The sequence below is a fragment of the Danio rerio genome, chromosome 18 (genome assembly GCF_049306965.1).
Source record: "Danio rerio strain Tuebingen ecotype United States chromosome 18, GRCz12tu, whole genome shotgun sequence".
Classification (NCBI taxonomy): domain Eukaryota; kingdom Metazoa; phylum Chordata; class Actinopteri; order Cypriniformes; family Danionidae; genus Danio; species Danio rerio.
In genome coordinates, this window is record NC_133193.1 from 19,308,540 (window position 1) to 19,325,229 (window position 16,690).

The 16,690-nt window shown below is 39.7% G+C and overlaps 1 protein-coding gene across 28 annotated transcripts in view; it reads left to right on the top strand.

The window, feature by feature from the left end:
- The window catches only part of znf423 (zinc finger protein 423), a 218,887-nt gene that overhangs the window by 147,186 nt on the left and 55,011 nt on the right, over positions 1 to 16,690 (top strand). The gene's annotated exons all lie outside the window — the stretch shown is intronic.

Sequence of the window (16,690 nt, forward strand, 5' to 3'; positions counted from 1 at the left end):
AACAAATAAATATCTTTTTTTTATTTATTATATTTTCTTATTTCAGTTTTTTTTAACAACACTAATTTCAATTAAACCTAATTGTTTTATACTCAATACATTTAAATTTGTAAAAAGGATAAAGTTAACTTATTTAATTTGTGTTGGGACAACATGAAAGAGTTTTTTACAGTGTTGAGCAAATAATAACAAGAATACACACATACATGGGGGGTAGCACAGTGGCTCAGAGGTTAGCACTGTCTCACAGCAAGAATGTTGCTGGTTCAAGTCCTAGCTGGGCCAGTTGGCATTTCTGTGTGGAGTTTGCATGTTCTCCTTGTGTTGGCGGGGGTTTCCTCAGAGTGCTCTGGTCCACAGTCCAAAGACATGAGCTGTAGGTGAATTGAATAAACTAAATTGTTAGTAATGTGTGTGAATGAGTGTGTATGGGGGTTTCCCAGTACTGGAAGAGCATCCGCTGTGTAAAACATATGCTGGAATAGTTGGCAGTTCATTCCGCTGTGGCGCCCTTTAAAATAGAGACTAAGCCGAAGGAAGATGAATGAATACACCAACTACATTGCATTTTACCTATGCATCAGTTGAAAGCCACTCTAGATCCATGCGACCTTCTCTCCTGTTCCCATACTGATCCTTCTTTCCCTCCTCCTTTTCTTTGTAAAAGGACTGCAGGGATCATGTTCTCCTTTTTGCTGGAGAAGACAAAGACAATGTAGTAAGAAATGACTGAGTACTTTTGCCATTAGCGAACGCAGGCTGCTGTCCAACATTAGAAGCAGGCCTTTGGGTACAGTCTGGCTCACTGCGTTAAGCCCAGAGCCTGCCGCCTCGCTGGCTGTTGGATTGGAGCGATACGCCGGTCCATATCTCACCCCGTGCCCTGGCTCTGAGCTCTCCTCCCTGGGCCAAGAGGTCTATCCTTCCCTGCCTAACTACTCTGTACGATAGAGGACATGAGTTTTCGAGCACGTCATCCTGGATGGATTGCTGTTCCGCGTGAGCGTGTCTGCAGAAGTATAAAAGCCTGGTTGGGAGCAGAGCTGTTTCGTCTCTGCCGTTGATCCTGCTCATGCTGTTCTTTGAAACGGCTGATAAATGCGGATCTTCAGTCACACTCTAATTACAGCAGCTTAAGTGCTTTAACCACTGTTATCGCAAACTGTTCTATTCTCTGAACCCTGTCAAAATACACACACGCGTGCATGCTAGAGTGTTTGTTTGTGCGTTTACGCGTCGCGTTTGTGTGTGTGCGGGCGACTGTTCGTTTACACAGACCGTGGGTACGAGAGTGCCTGAGCATTCTCGCGGGCGAGGGACTTATCTCCACGTGTGTGCGCAGAGAAGTAGGATGTGATGGCACTTGATGTTCCTTCGAACGCATTTTTCACAGCGCATAATTTAAAAGTTTCCTCCTGTTTGCGTCTCCCGCCGCTTCTGTCGACTCCCCTCCCTCTCTGGCTCTTTCCATCAGAGGGTTGTACCTCAGTGACAGCCCCCCGCGCCCTCCGACTGCCTGCGGTCTGCCTATTAGTGGTGGTGGCGGCATCTGATTCGGCCATAACGCTTCATTTGCGATATGGATTTAATGTGTGACACAGTGAGGAGGTGTCGATGGACTAATGTCTCATCCTTTCATCTCACTCGCTCCCTGTCTTGGTCTCTGGAGTCTAATTGGTTTCTGTCCTGGGTGGCGTCTCTAGCTCTGAGTGCAGAAACAAGACAGCGCATGGTGGTTGGCGATGCCAGGGAGAGTTAGGTGTGTGTGGGTGAATCAGAAGAGGTGTGTTTTCAGAGTGGAGGTGATTCTTAATGGGGTGTGGAGTGTGTGTTTATCAGCTCCCTGATCGCTGTTTATTGCCCAGTCGTGTGGAACTAATTTTCTAATTGAGTTTGAGGCTGGCAAAGATGTGGCAGGAGGGTTTGCAAAGGAGACGCAGAAACATGTCGTATCCCAGTGTGTGTGTTTATGTGTCTGGAAGGTAGAGAGGGGATGATTGAGTATGTTCACATGTCAGGGTTGTTTATGCAAGGGCGTGATGGAGTAATTTCGCTGCTCTTTCTGATGTAAGTCTCAGGTCAAGATGTGTTCCTTGTCTCTCCAGTCAGATTTTATTTTATATAAAAAGAAGATGTTTTCATGGATCTTTGAAATCCATGATAAAGAAAAAAAATTCTTCCCTTTGTGTTCAACAGAAGAGTAAACTCAAACACGTTTGAACAGTTGGAGGTTGAGTAAAGTCGTGGACCACTGCTGGCTGTACGCACACCTCACGAAATGGACAAGACTTTTATACATGATGCGTTCGCCGTAGTGATATTCTTTAAATGGACAGGGGGCGATTAAAAAGAAATTGACCGTAAAGTCAGGTGGAAAATTTTTATAAATTATTTTAATGATTATAAGAATATTAGAACCATTTAAGATTTTTTAAAATCAAACTTTGACGCATCACTTGCAGACAGTTTTACATATTAATGACAAGAGAGCATGGGTTGCTCTACAAATATGCTTTTAATTATGACAAAAATAAACACAAAAAAGTACACTTACCAAAAAATACAGATGTTTTTTTTTTTTTTTTTTACCTTTTTTATATCCACATTTGACACGTTACTGTCTGGCTAGTTTCTGTCCTCTACTTGCAGTATATGCTAAAAAGGCAATAATGGTTTATCATCCCCGGCCATTATCACCAATAAAGCCTAGAAAAATAGGGCGTCAATATATTTTAAACCAATAGGTTCAAATATTCCTTTCCTGTCATCAAAGAAATAATTTGTTCCTTAATTACACTTTTGTTGCTTTTAAATTGCTTTAAATTCAAAGGAACAGTGAAAAAAACATATTTCTGTAATGGTGTATTGAAACCACCTGGGTCTCCACTTTTGCCATGGCTTGTTTTGGCTTTAACATTTACAAAAACTTTACTTCTTTTCCACTGTTGTTGCAATTTCTAGCCATTAATTATTAGTCATCTGGTTATCCCTATGATCATGCATGGACGAATCACATATATATATATATATATATATATATATATATATATATATATATATATATATATATATATATATATATATATATATATATATATGAACAGGCATACCTGCTTCAGACAAAATCTCTTCAAGATGATTCATATTCATCTCAAATCAAATGCGGCGCTGCGCAAAATGTTTGCTCAAGTCTTAAAAAATGTTGTGCGCTCCACCAGCCGAAATCATGTTGCGCGCACCTAAAGCGAACCTCCGCAAACACAGCGATGACATCACATTTTCTGCACACGCTCAAGTGAACTAGCGGATACGTTGAGTATAAACTAGACTGAATGATGACAGATGTTTTCATCTTTAGCTGAACTGTCTCTTTAATTTTATGTTTAGTTAAAATTATAATAATAAAATCCTCACAGTTGTTGTTCATACAGTTAACACAGGTTGTTTTGGACTCTAACTTCCAACCTGTGTTGGGTTTTACAGATACAAATAAATCATTCAGGCTTTGTAAGATCATAATGGTGTAATGGTACATCATTTTCATTTTTTGATGAACTATCCCTTTAACATGATTGGTGTGAAACTGCCTGCCTGTTGTTCCCAACACTGCCATTTTCAGTTTAGAGCGCACAACAGGTGAAATGTGTTGGCTCGCTCTCTTTCTCTTTCTTTCCTCTTTTTTTCTCCCCTGACTTTCTCTCTCTGTGTCTCTCTCGTGCTCTTGCCCTTGTTGGTGGGAGATTTGACCTGGAATGTTAATAGGGGAGAGAGGCTGGAGTCCTCTGCAGATCTCTGGCTCTCTTCACTCTCTGGTTAAGACCGCAAGAGAACATCCAAGAGGAAAGAGTGGAACTTAAACTAAAAGACTTTTACACTTCTGTCTCACTCACTTCCTCTGCCAGGTTCAGTGTAGTGTGCTTCAGTGGCATTGCAGAAAACAGTGCATTTCTGATCATTTTGTGAAATTTGTGAAAAAGTTTCTAGTTATATATAGTTAATAATATTTAATGAAATGAAATAGAATATAATTACCTTTAACTTACTCTCAGTTGTACATTTTTAAAAATGTATTTTAACTTGTTTAAATTCAAATAAAATTTATGTAAATGACATTTTATTTAAGATTTTATTACATATATACAATGTAAATAATTATAACATTAATAAATAATGAAATAAATTAAAGGGATAGCTCACACAAAAAGGAAAATATGCAGTTAATGCGCTAAAACCATCGTTCTTTGTTATTCATAAACTGTATGTCAACAGCTACTGCCACTTTGAGAGTAATAAATATGTTTTTTTATTAAACGATTTCCAATGGCTCCTGATAATACATTGAGGTGTTAGAAAGCAATTCAACTGGACTGTACAAGCAACTGAAATATCTGGTGCATAATGACAAAAAAAACAGCAGCTGACAGGTTGTAACTTTTTCAAAATAAGCTTCAACATTCAGGACAAGCTCATCTACCATTTTGATAAGCTATCCAATGCACCTGTCTTCTTTCTTCTTAATAAATAAACTGCATACATAATTTTGTATCAAAAAGTTTGCGTTTTTATACATAACATTGCATTTTATTATCGAATTCAAAAAATATATACAGCAAATGAGAAATAAATGACATAAAGGAAATCTAAAAAGTATAATAATAACTCTAAAAAGTGTAATTTACAAAACTGAAAAATGATTATTTAATTAAGGCAAATGAGTTTATTACCCATTTTTCAGCCAGTTAATATGCAGTTTCGTCCTCTCAGAGTATTTAGAAAAGTTTATCGGAGTCGTTAAAATCCAATAATTATTATTATTATAGCAATTATTGTTATTTATTGTTTCTCTTACTCCTGTGGCTGTGCATGTGCTGTCAGCTGCGAAGCCTAGGCTTAAATCAGGCTTAAAATAAAAATGTAATGCAAAATTGCATACAATTTACGATTAATTAAATTTAGAAAGTAAAACCAAAAGCCGAATCCTAGACATGTTAGGAGATTTAGAAGGCCCGGGTGGGTGCATTATTAAGTCCCCAAAAGGCTCGATTCTGTGGGTCCTGTGGGTCTCTGCAGAGCATGTGAGATTGTCTGTGGGAGTGTTGATAGTTCTTGCACACACACAATGAGATATAGGAAATGTGTTGGGCGAGAGGAGATTTTCCACGGATCACGGATGTTTGCCTACTGGGCAGATACTAAAAAAGTGAAAATAATAAAAATTAAGTCTCCAAATATACTTGGGTGGCTGTTAATATACCTGCGCAGCCCGCCCAAGTAAAGTCTATGTGTGGGAAGCACTGTAAATGTATGTGTGAGTATATATGTATAGCTGAAGCTGTTAACTTGCATTTAATGTATCACCTTCAGTATGTGTTCATTCAGTTTTTAAAGTTTGAAACTTTTGAGTGAACTATCAATTTAAAAATAAAGGTTTCTTTCTGTAGGACACAAGATATTCTACATTATAGACTATATAGAAAGTGACAATTATCACAAAGTGCTGCTTAAAATAAACTCATTATGAAGGAGATTAAAATTACACTTTGATATGGTAATAAAGGTAATATTTATAACATGATTACAGCGAGATCTTCTTTTGGCAAACTTATAATGAATCTCTTCTTATGCATCTTTCAGTACTCGAAAGTTGCGCAAAAGAGGAAGTTCTTGTTTTTATGTTCTCTGGCATGGTCGGTTCAACTTGCATTGACTGACAGCATGGATCTAGATTGAAGGAGAGGGAGTAAGAGAGAGGAAAAGATAAGAGGGTTGTATAAGGGTTCCAGAGAATGGGGGAGCGTGGGTTTTTTTACTCAGGCAGACGTTTTTGGGCTAGCTTACAGCAGCTGTGGAGCCCCGCTGGTAGATTAAAAGAGGCTCCCGTCCGCAGAGTGAAGTACAGCAGAACCCCCAGCGGGTGCAGGCGAGGAGGGGCCCACGCAGCTGTCACCCTCCACATACTTTCTCACCCAACTCCAGGAGCTACGACCCAGCAGCCCACCGTTCACCCACACACCCCACCATGACATGGACATTAATGGAGAGTAGAGCTGCAGGGCTGGAGGGATGGTATACCAGCAATTGTTTACTTGAGGGTTGTGTGTGTTTGTGATCAAAGAATGGAAGAATTTGAGCTTGGAAACCTCATGCTGTCAAATGCTCACTCTACACATCTATGGGTTAGTTCACATACAGTATCAAATCTTGTATCATATTTGGAGTGATTTTACTTTGTCACAATAACGGTATGTTACTACACTGTAAAACCAAACAGTCAACTTTATCAAATGAAATGAGAGTAGCTAACTCAAAATTGACTGAAAGTTAAATCTTTTTCACTTCTACTCATTTAAAGAGTTTTGAATTCAGTGTTGAAGGTAATGAGTTAAATGGATACCTCATTACTTCAACTTAAATGGAGTAAGTTCACAGTGCTCATAAGATTAGTGTTTTTAACTCAAATGGTTTGTAACAATCGGCTTCCTCAAACGGTTTGAGTTGCTTTAACTTATTGGGTTTTACAGTACTCAGTTGGTTTGAGTTGTCTTTATTTATTGGGTTTTACTGTGCTCAAATTGCTTCGTTTATTCAAATGTGTTAAGTTCACAGTACTCATTAGGATTAGTTTTTAAAATTAAATGGTTTGTTGCAATCAGTTTCCTCAAATGGTTTGAGTTACCTTAACTTTTTTTTTTACAGTTTTTACGGGTTTTGCAGTATAGGGCTGTGCAATTTGGGGAAAATATTTAATCTCATTTTTTATTTTAATTTTATTTTTTTTTACATAATGTGATTTCGATTTGATTTGCGATTTTATTTTTGTAGTCAAGCTTAAGCTGAATATGTATCGTAGCTTCTTACTGCTAAAATGCAGTAAGTGCTAGTTAAAAAAAGGAACTTAAAAGATGTTAACTTATATTAGCAAACAACTCTGAAATTGTACTTTGCTGTTGCTTGCTTCTAGATTGAGTGTCACTGGCAGTTCTTTTAGTTGACTTTTTACCAAGATACTCCTCATGTAGTTGCATGTGGTGCTTTTTTAGGTGCTGGTTGCAATATTTCTTTGTGCTGTGGCAACAGTTCTGTGACAGCTCTTACAAATTACCTGGTTTTGTTTAGTGTCTGTGACAAAGATATTCCCGTTTTTCCGACATGCTGTTTTTCTTTTATATTAATTAGTTTATTAATGCTTCTGAAGCAATAAATGCCATCATCCCACTCATTCACACTTTCATGTTTGTTTTCTTTTATATTGTGGATGTTCCGCATAGTTTGGTTGCGCATTTCTGATTGGGCAGAACGAAAGTGTGCTAGTTCAATTGGCTAGTAAGACTATTGCACACAGACGGAGGTCACGGATTTATTTCATATCTCAGCCTCCTGTGATTAGCTAATCGTAACGTTTCAAATCATGATTGCGATTCAATTTTGATTAATTGCACAGACCTATGTCACCAAAAGTGTTGATGACTTTTTCTGTTCGTTGACGAATATGAAATAAAAAGTGTCAGAATATGAAAAAATATAGCAAAAGCAAAATCAATATACATCAATAACTCGTTACTGTGTTTAAAAAATATATATATCAATCATTTTATAAAATAAACATGGTAAAATGTTGGCTATAAATGAAAAAAAAAATTTTTTTGCATCACTTCACAAGTTTTTTTTTTTTTCATTTGTATTAAAACTGAAAAAACAAAAATAGTCACTATGCAGGAAATACTGACACATCGCACAGTCCTGCTCTGTTTAATCAGCATAAAGGGTTACCATTTAGACATTCTCAAAGAGAGGTTGATCATAAAATATCTTTGAGAAGTCTTCCAGAAGTTTTTTTTCTACTTGTGGGATGCTTTTAAGCAGATTTATCGTCTCTGAGATGGGCCCAGACCCGTCTTTAAGGTCACAGAGCACATTAAAACAGCGGGAGTCCCGTCAGTGTTTGTTTCATGATAGCAGTAGTTCAATATTTTGATTCAAATGCTACACTGTTAACATAAGCTGATAAGCAGCCTTTTTTTCTTTGTCGAGTGGAAGGGAGTCTGCACAGCTGCAGCCAGGTCTGAAGTGAAAACACACGCTCTCAGTCTGTCACACTCTCTCTGGCGCGCACACACACATACAATGAGGATTACAGAAGGGAAAAAGAACGATTTGACACTCCTCTCAATGTTCTGACATATTTAGTTGGTTTGCCGGAATTTAGGATTCTCACAAACACACACACACACACACACACACAGTCACAGGAGGCCTGGGGTTTGCTGAGAAGGCTGAAGTCAGTGGGTCTCTGCGGTAAAGCCGACTGGGGAGGCTTTGTCACGCAGACGCCCTCACCAACAAGCATTGAACAATGACAGTTGTTCAGAAAACACAACAAACACACACACACACATACTCCCTCGCACAAACATGTCCTCGCTCCCCTTAGTCCACTCCACACTGCATTTCAACACCGACAGCTCAGCTTACCCGAGGGACATGGGTTCCTTTGTTTTAGATTTGTGGGTGTTTTTTATGTCTGCATGTCTTTTTCCTTTTTTTCCATGGTCTGTGCTGGTGTCGTTGTGTTTATGTAACTCTTTGGCATCTCTCGTCAATATGAAAGTCATTGGTATGTGTGCATATGTGCGTTTTCCTTCGAATGTTGAAGGCTGAGCGGAGACTTTGGTGGGTCCTGGGTGAGATAGGGTCAAGGGTGTCAGGGCTGGATGAGCCCGGTTGGCTGGACCGATGACTTGGCCCCACCCCACCCTAAAGGCTCCCACCGCACTGCCTGCTGGGAAGGCAAGACCAATCAAATGCCTGACAACGCGCACTGTACACAAGCCATTCTTTTGATTTGTGGAGAAAGACTTGATCCAGCTGGGCCTTGGAGCTTCTGAGGTGGAAGGGGGGTGATGGGCCAAGAAAAAAAAGGGGGTTAGTCGGGAGAAGAAGTGTTTGCTAAAGGCAGGTGTTTGGCTTTGATGGATGGCGTGGGCTGCAGGTGCTCCCTGCACCTGTGTTGGATCTCAGGTCTTGTTTCTGTGGACTTGAGGTGCTTCTGTTTCCCATCCAGCCTTGAGTGGCGTGCTCGCTCACTAAAAGGCCCCACAGAGTTTAACATTTGTAGTGAGGTGCAGCGTAATTAGATATAACCAGACTAGGAATCTGTTCGTACTAATGGAGACAGAGGCAGACAGGAACGCTCTCAAGCCCAGTCAAGGATGGGGGACTTCTGCTCCTCTCTGATAACCATTAATGATTCTCTCTGCTTCTGGACCTCTGCTTTCCTGCTATAATATCATCTATCTCTGTCTCTCTTACAACCATGGGAGTGTAAATCCCGCTCCTTGGAGCCACGAGGAGCAGAGTGTGGTGGCTCAGATCTGACATTCAGCCACTGCTTCCCATTTTTCCAGCTTTCCCTCCCTTCTCCTCCTCCTCTTCATCATCCAGGCTTGCTCCTTTCATTCAGATGGACGTGCGGAGAGGAGGGGCTGACTTAGAGGATTCATTTCTCCTGGCTCCTACTCTCCCCTGCTTCTCTATTCATTTTCGGCCCGGGTCGTCTACGGGGTCCTGACTTGTGCTGCAAATGAGCATTGTCTTTGGCTGATAGGTCTCTGACATGCTCATGGGCCGCTCTCATTGCTTTCTCTCTTGTTCTTTCAACCCTCATTGCAAGGTTTTTTTTTTTCCATTTTCATTTCTGCCCCTACTGCTTTATTCGCCTCTCTCTTTCATCTGAAAAGGATTAACTTAGAACATTTTTTTTGTTTTTTAATGCACCTTAAATAGCGTGATAGGCCAAAAAAGAAACTACCAACCTTTGAAAGAATAAAAAGTAACCAACCAACATGTCACTTGCTTGGACAAATGCTTGCTTTAAATGAGTCTTTCACTTTAACGCATCACATCTGTTAGAGTGTTACAAAATAACGTTTTAACAATAATAATAATTAATAATAATTCCTTACATGTATACAGTGCTTTTCTGGGCACTCAAAGCACTTTACACATTTTTTGGGGGGAAACTTCTCCTCCACCATCAGGGTGCAGCGTCCACTTGGATGATGTCACAGCAGACATATTGCACTATACTGTAAATATTGAGCTTATTAGTGAAGAGGAGACAAAGTGATGAAGCCAAAAATTATATGGGGATGGTTAGGATGCTATGATGGACAGAGGCCAGTGGGCAAATTTAGCCAGGATGCTGGGGTTAAACCCCTACTTTTTTTCATAGGACATTTTGGGGTTTTTAACGACCACAGAGAGTCAGGACCTCAGTTTAACATCTCATCCATAAGACAATGCTTTCTGAGCAGTACAGAGTCCCCATCAATATACTGGGGCGTTAGGACTCACACAGACCGCTGGTCGTACTAACACCACTTCCAGCAGCAACCTGGCTTTTCTGTGTGGTCTCCCATCCCAGTACTGAAAAGGCGCAGCCCTACTTAGCTTCAGTTTAGGACCATGTGAGGGTGGTTAGTAGTTGTTTTCTTTAAATAATAGTAAAAATGTATCATTCAAATGTAAACAAGTCATATTTTAAAATATGGGGAAAATATAAAAAGCAGTCTTTCATACTTGTTGGTCTGATAGTTTAAAATCCCCTTTCAGCTTTGACCTGCATATATCTTCACTATAGTACACTGAAAAATATTTTTCCATGTTTTTTGCACAGAAACTAATAGTAAATTTCAAATAAAAAGTAATTACAAACAAGTAACACATGTAACTAAATGTGAAATTTGGAAGTATAAAAGCTTAAATAGTGTTTTCTTGCAAAATGTGCTGCGATTGTCTTGGATATGTCGACGTTTGAAAAATAATTTTGTTTAGTCAAAGTACTGTATGTTTTTATTGCAGTAGTCATTCAGTTTCAGTTTTTATATGAGGAGTGATGTAAATATGAGCTTCATTCATAACTGTAAATGACTGCCCACTTGCTTGTAGTAAAAGAGAAACTTTTGACATTTGAGTTTGCATATGTATTCACGTGGTGTGCGAGCATGTGCGGGTTGAGAAATGCTCATCAGCATGCAGCGGGAGGTGTGTTGTGTATCAGGGACTGGGGGGGATTAGAGAGACTTTACTGTCACCAACCCCAGGAGAGAGAGCTGAGAGCACACACTGACACCAGCATCCAGGAGCCAGATTAGAGCCTCGCATCAAACACACATACACACACACATTAATACAAAGAATTTAGCTTCTGCCCTTACACTTCGACACACAACACCCAGTGGTACATGAATGCCACAACATGTAATCTTTATAGTCTGTATTTTAGTTTCATAGATTATCAGACAAACACTTGGTGCATCTTGCTGTCTTATTAAGAATGTATCAGAGAGCGCTGGATTTAAGTCCTGGTCCTGGGGATGCACTGATCTGCATATTTTGTACGTGTTCCTAATTTAACACACCTGATTCTGAATATTAGCTCATTAGGAAAGAGTTTAACGAAATGCACTGAGAGAGTCGGTTAGGAGAGGCATTTATTTATGATTTACAATATGTAGCACTTTGTATGTATAATTATAAGGAAATTATGTAACATATCATTTCCCAAAGGAAAGTTTTATCAAATTTAGCTTACTTTCGAGGACACTCGTATCTAAGCACACACACACAACCCTTAGGCTGTAGCATTGGCACTTTCTTAAACACACACTCAAAAGCATACTTTATTCAAAAGCACAAATAGATGAACATTCTTTCTCAGTCTGAAAACAATGTGAACAGACCCCCAGATTGCCGCTAGTCCCCCGCAAACACAAAAGGATAAACAGGCATAAAAACCTAAACCCCGCTCCAATACACACACGCGGTAACACACACATGCGGCAATGATCATGTGTCTCTGCACCCCCCACCCTGAGCCAGGTCCCAGATGCCCCAGTGATTGGCCCAGCTCTGCACAGCAGACTGTGGTATTAGCAGGGAGGGGGAAGAGGTGCCAGGGGAGAAGAAGAGAGAAGAGAAGAGGAAAGAGTAGGAGAAAGACAAAGTGGGGGAGGAGGGAGAGAGGAGAGGAAAGAATGCACCCTTCACTGTAGGGAGCACCAGCTTGCCCCAGACCCCCAGAGGGTTTTCTTCTCTCTCTCTCTTTCTCTTTTTCTCCCTCTCTCCTTCTCTCTCTCTCTCTCTTCATGGTGTTTGGACAGCTGTGAGTGGAGCTCAGGTTACGGGTGGCGCTGGCACTTCCTCTGTGCTGGCAGTCGTGTGTGTGCGTGCTGAACGTCTGGATGCCATTACCAGCATTACACTGCTGGAACTCCTGACTCAATACTCCTAGTGTCTTGCTACATAGTATGCGAAATGCATCTTAAACCAGTAAGATGACTGAATGCACAGTTTTTATGAGCCAGTGGACTGACAACACCTGAATCATCTTCTGCAGCTGATAAATGAGGTAGTGGTGCTGTACCTTCCAAGCAAATTTAGTTTAAAAAGTTAGACTGTTATTTTCATGGATGTTGTAAATACATTATAGTCTAAAATCTAGCAATTTACTGAAATGACTCCTTTTCACTAAGCGGTATGGTTAGGTATAATTTTTGGTACTTTTTCTTGAGAGTACCAAACACAACAATATGGTACCTAAACAGTGGAATTCCCCAAAAAAAAAAAAAAAAAAAACTACGACAAGCTACTATGTTTCATTAACTTAAACTGTTATACACAATGTTTTTAAATGCTTGAACTTTGTTACACAGAAAAAAACACATCATGTAAGCATGTGGGGATAAGAGGGTCAAAGGATGAACCAGTTATCATCAGAAACAACTTTTCCTACAGGCAGAAAAACATTCTAACATATAGAAGGTGCTCAGGGTCATTCACACAACACCATCACGGTAACATAAAATTAAAGTAATCCAATAAACATTATTTATCAAAATTAAATGTAACATAAAATTCTAAAGTACATAACTGATGCAAAAAAAAAAAAAAAACTCAAAAGAACCATAGTAATGTCATCAAAATGCACTAAATGTGAAGTGTCATGCAGGGATATTCAGGAATGGACGTCCTCTGTTGTTTATGGGGCTGTTTACATGTGGCTTCCTCTCTCAATGTGCCCACCCTTGCAGCACATCTACTTTTGAAATAATGAACTTGAGTGAGCAAATAAGTGACATGAACGGCCTGTATGGCTTTTATAATATTACTAATTCCTTACATCTATGTAGTGTTTTTCTGGACACTCAAAGCGCTTTACACATTTTCGGGGGGAATCTCCTCATCCACCACCAGAATGCAGAATCTACCTGGATGACGCAACGGCAGCCATATTGCGCCAAACCAGACACCACACACCAGCTGATTGGTGGAGAGGAAACAGAGAGATTAAGCCAATTATGATATGGGAATGGACTTTTTTTTTTCACTGAGCGGTATAGAGTCCACTTCAATATACTTGGCTATTAGGACCCACACAGACTGCAGGTCGAGCGTCCTCTGCTGGCCTCACTAACACCACTTCTAGCAGCAACCTGGCTTTCCCATGTGGTCTGCCCTTAAGGTACTGACCAGATGCAGCTCTACTTGGCTTCAGTGAGCGACCATGTGGATGACCTGTACCAAATTTTACTGTACTGAACTATACTGTACCACTCAGTGGAAACGAGGTACAAGTAGGATTTCTGGTAATGTGTTGATTAAAAAAAGTAATTTTTTATCAGTACTTACTGTATATAGTCCATCTTTATCCAAATCTGACTTGGTCACAATTGTCTGCCTGTGCTGTTTTTCAGATAGCATGCTAAAACATGGCAGTAGTTTTGCTACCTTTCTCAGCTTTAAATATTTTGCTCCATGATAACAATAATTGAACCATTGACAGAAACATGACCATATGCACCAGTTTTGCCTGTGTAACAGTTTTGCATTGACTCTACTAGTGTAGAGTATTTTGAGGGCCTCACAGTGCACAGTTAATAGCTTTCATCTACAGTAACTCTATATATCAGCCTCTGAATACATTATCCACTTCTAGTCGATGTAAGATACCAGTGTTGCATCTCGATACAGCAGATAATAAAAGTTGTCTTCTGTTTCTAAATTCCCCAAGTCCTTCGGCTTTGCTTTTTTCCCTAGACACTGAGCCTCGCTCTGCAAGACTTTATGACTTTTGTATTTATGCTGTTTTCATTTTCTCTGTGTGTGTGTGTGTGTGTGTGTGTGTGTGTGTGTGTGTGTGTGTGTGTGTGCATGTGCGTGTTGCCGATCTGCCTGTGAGCCATACCTGCTAACGAGGTCCATATTCAGATGAGCTCTCCAGCCAGGCCAGCTCTGAGGCTAGGCGCACTCTAGAGTCTCTCCCCTCTCTCTCTCTCTCTCTCTCTTCCCCTCCCCTCACTGGTTTATTAATTCATTCCCTCCTGTAATGGGCTGCAGCTGGGGAGAGGCAAATCGTTGCTCAAATGCTGATGGAACCTTCAGCTGCTGTCTAATCGCCCTGTTTGTGCGCCACACTCGTAAAAGGGGGGAGTCAATGCGGGAAAGAATGTTTTAGTGTCATTTAGAGGTGACTACCACTGGAAATGTATCATATTCAGGTGCAAGTGCATGACTGACACCAGACACAGCTACAGAGGTAAGAAGATGAGCAATTGATGTTTTCGCCCTGCTGATACTTTCACTGACCCTCCCACTGATAAATATATTTTCTATCAGTTAGAAATAGTTTTTGTTGCATTTTATAATAAAAAAATTTATTCATATGTTTATATTTTAGATTTGTAATGTTACTTTCTAAATAAAAGAGTCATAACATAATAAAAGTTCATAAGCCCCAGCATAAGAATGTTAAGAGCACTTTCTCTGTCAGTTCTGACAGCCTTTGTGATGATTGAGTTTACATTCTCTGCTTTAAATTTAACCAAACTAATATTTGACCCGGGAACACTTTATTTTGATGGTCACTATTGCACATTTTGTTGACTAAGTTGCATTGCAACTACTTGCCAAATACTTCATATTTGAGTATTAGTAGATTGTCTGCATAATATCTGCTGATACTGCTCCTTCAACAGACATTTAACTGATTATAAGAAATGTACATGTCAACTTACACTAACCCTAACTCCAACCTAACAGTCTACTTATAATCTAATGAGAATTAGTTGACATGTAGATGCAATGTAGCTTAATTTAACAAAATGCATTAAAGGGATCATCAAAATAAAGTGACATCCTTGACCCTTGTGTGCTGTTGTGGGTGCTTACATCCACTCTGGGGTGATTTTTAGTTTTAATTTGGCCAAAACTTTCTCTGTGTTTCAGCAAATAAAATTATTTTAGTGATCTTATTTTGACATACATTATGGGGAAATTTGCTAAACCCTTTTGTTATGTTTATGGCTGTTTTTGCCCCATTGACTTCCATTATAACAACATTTTTTGACTGCTAAGTCATAAAATTATGCATTCTTGATTGGTGGTGATCATGTGCTCTATCAGTTGCAGTGCAAAAAAGCTTCTGGCTTTTATATGGTATTATATGGAGTATAGCTTGTGTGAGTGTGTCAGAGAGACCTTTGCGCACTGAAGCATCATTCACACTATGAGCGACTCGCATCTGCAAAGCGTCAATTGACCATTCATTTCAACAGAGAGCAAGCTACTTTCGGCGACCTCTGTCTACGCAAGCGACGGCGACCATTTGGTCGCATTGAGTGATGCAAAAACTTGAGAATCTGTCATATTTATGCAAACGAAGAGCGACTTTCTTAAGCGACAGCCAATATGAGTGCCAGTAGAGCTCACGTGATCCTCTCTCAGCTCGCTCAGAGGCCGGTTGTATTCTCCATGCAGTAGACCTACACAGACCTGTTTGCAGCAGGTCACCAGCCAGAGCGACAGGCAGCTACAAAGTTGCTGCTAGTGTGAATAAAGCATTGCGTTTATATGTCTGAGAAAATCAAAATAAGCTCAGCTCCCAGAACAGAGTAAACATAGTAAGCATATTTATACACGCAAACCATAATTTGCTGTTATACTCCGTAGAAAAAACATCTAAAAGCAAGAAACCTTTTTGCACAGACTTATCTAAAGGTTTAATGTTGTGAACTGATGAGTGCATGGTTATAGGGTGTCAAGGCTTGACAATAAAAGATGTTATTGTAAAGGAAGTCAAAGGGGTAAAAACACACTCCATAATGAAAGGGTAGTCAATTTGAACAGTACACAAGAGTTAATATATGCGACAATTTCCATTTTTATTTTTTTTTTTATGTGTTCTGTTATATCTTAGATTATGCAAAAATTGCAAATCCATCAAAATAGAAAATGCACACAAATGAAATACAGGGGTTTGATCTTGTTTTATCTAAACCAGACTAAAATCACACATGAATCTCTTAATTATGACATGTCTGTGCTCCTATAAGTCAGAATGTGTGTATCTGACACGTGTCTGTATTCGCTAATGCAAATGTGAATCCGCTCCAGTCCAATCAAAGAAAAGACAGCATCAGATTCTGAGAGCCGTAGGGAAGAGCACGCTGTACATGCACCGAATACTTATAAAACACTATGCAACAGGCAAACTGACTATCGTAAAAAAATGACCTGACCCAGGCACTGGCAACAGTTGCTAAACTCAGCTCAACAGTCTCAACTCGGCTCATTATCCAACACAAACTGGCCAAAACAGACTTGGCGCACTCAGTATGCTCCACGCATGCAC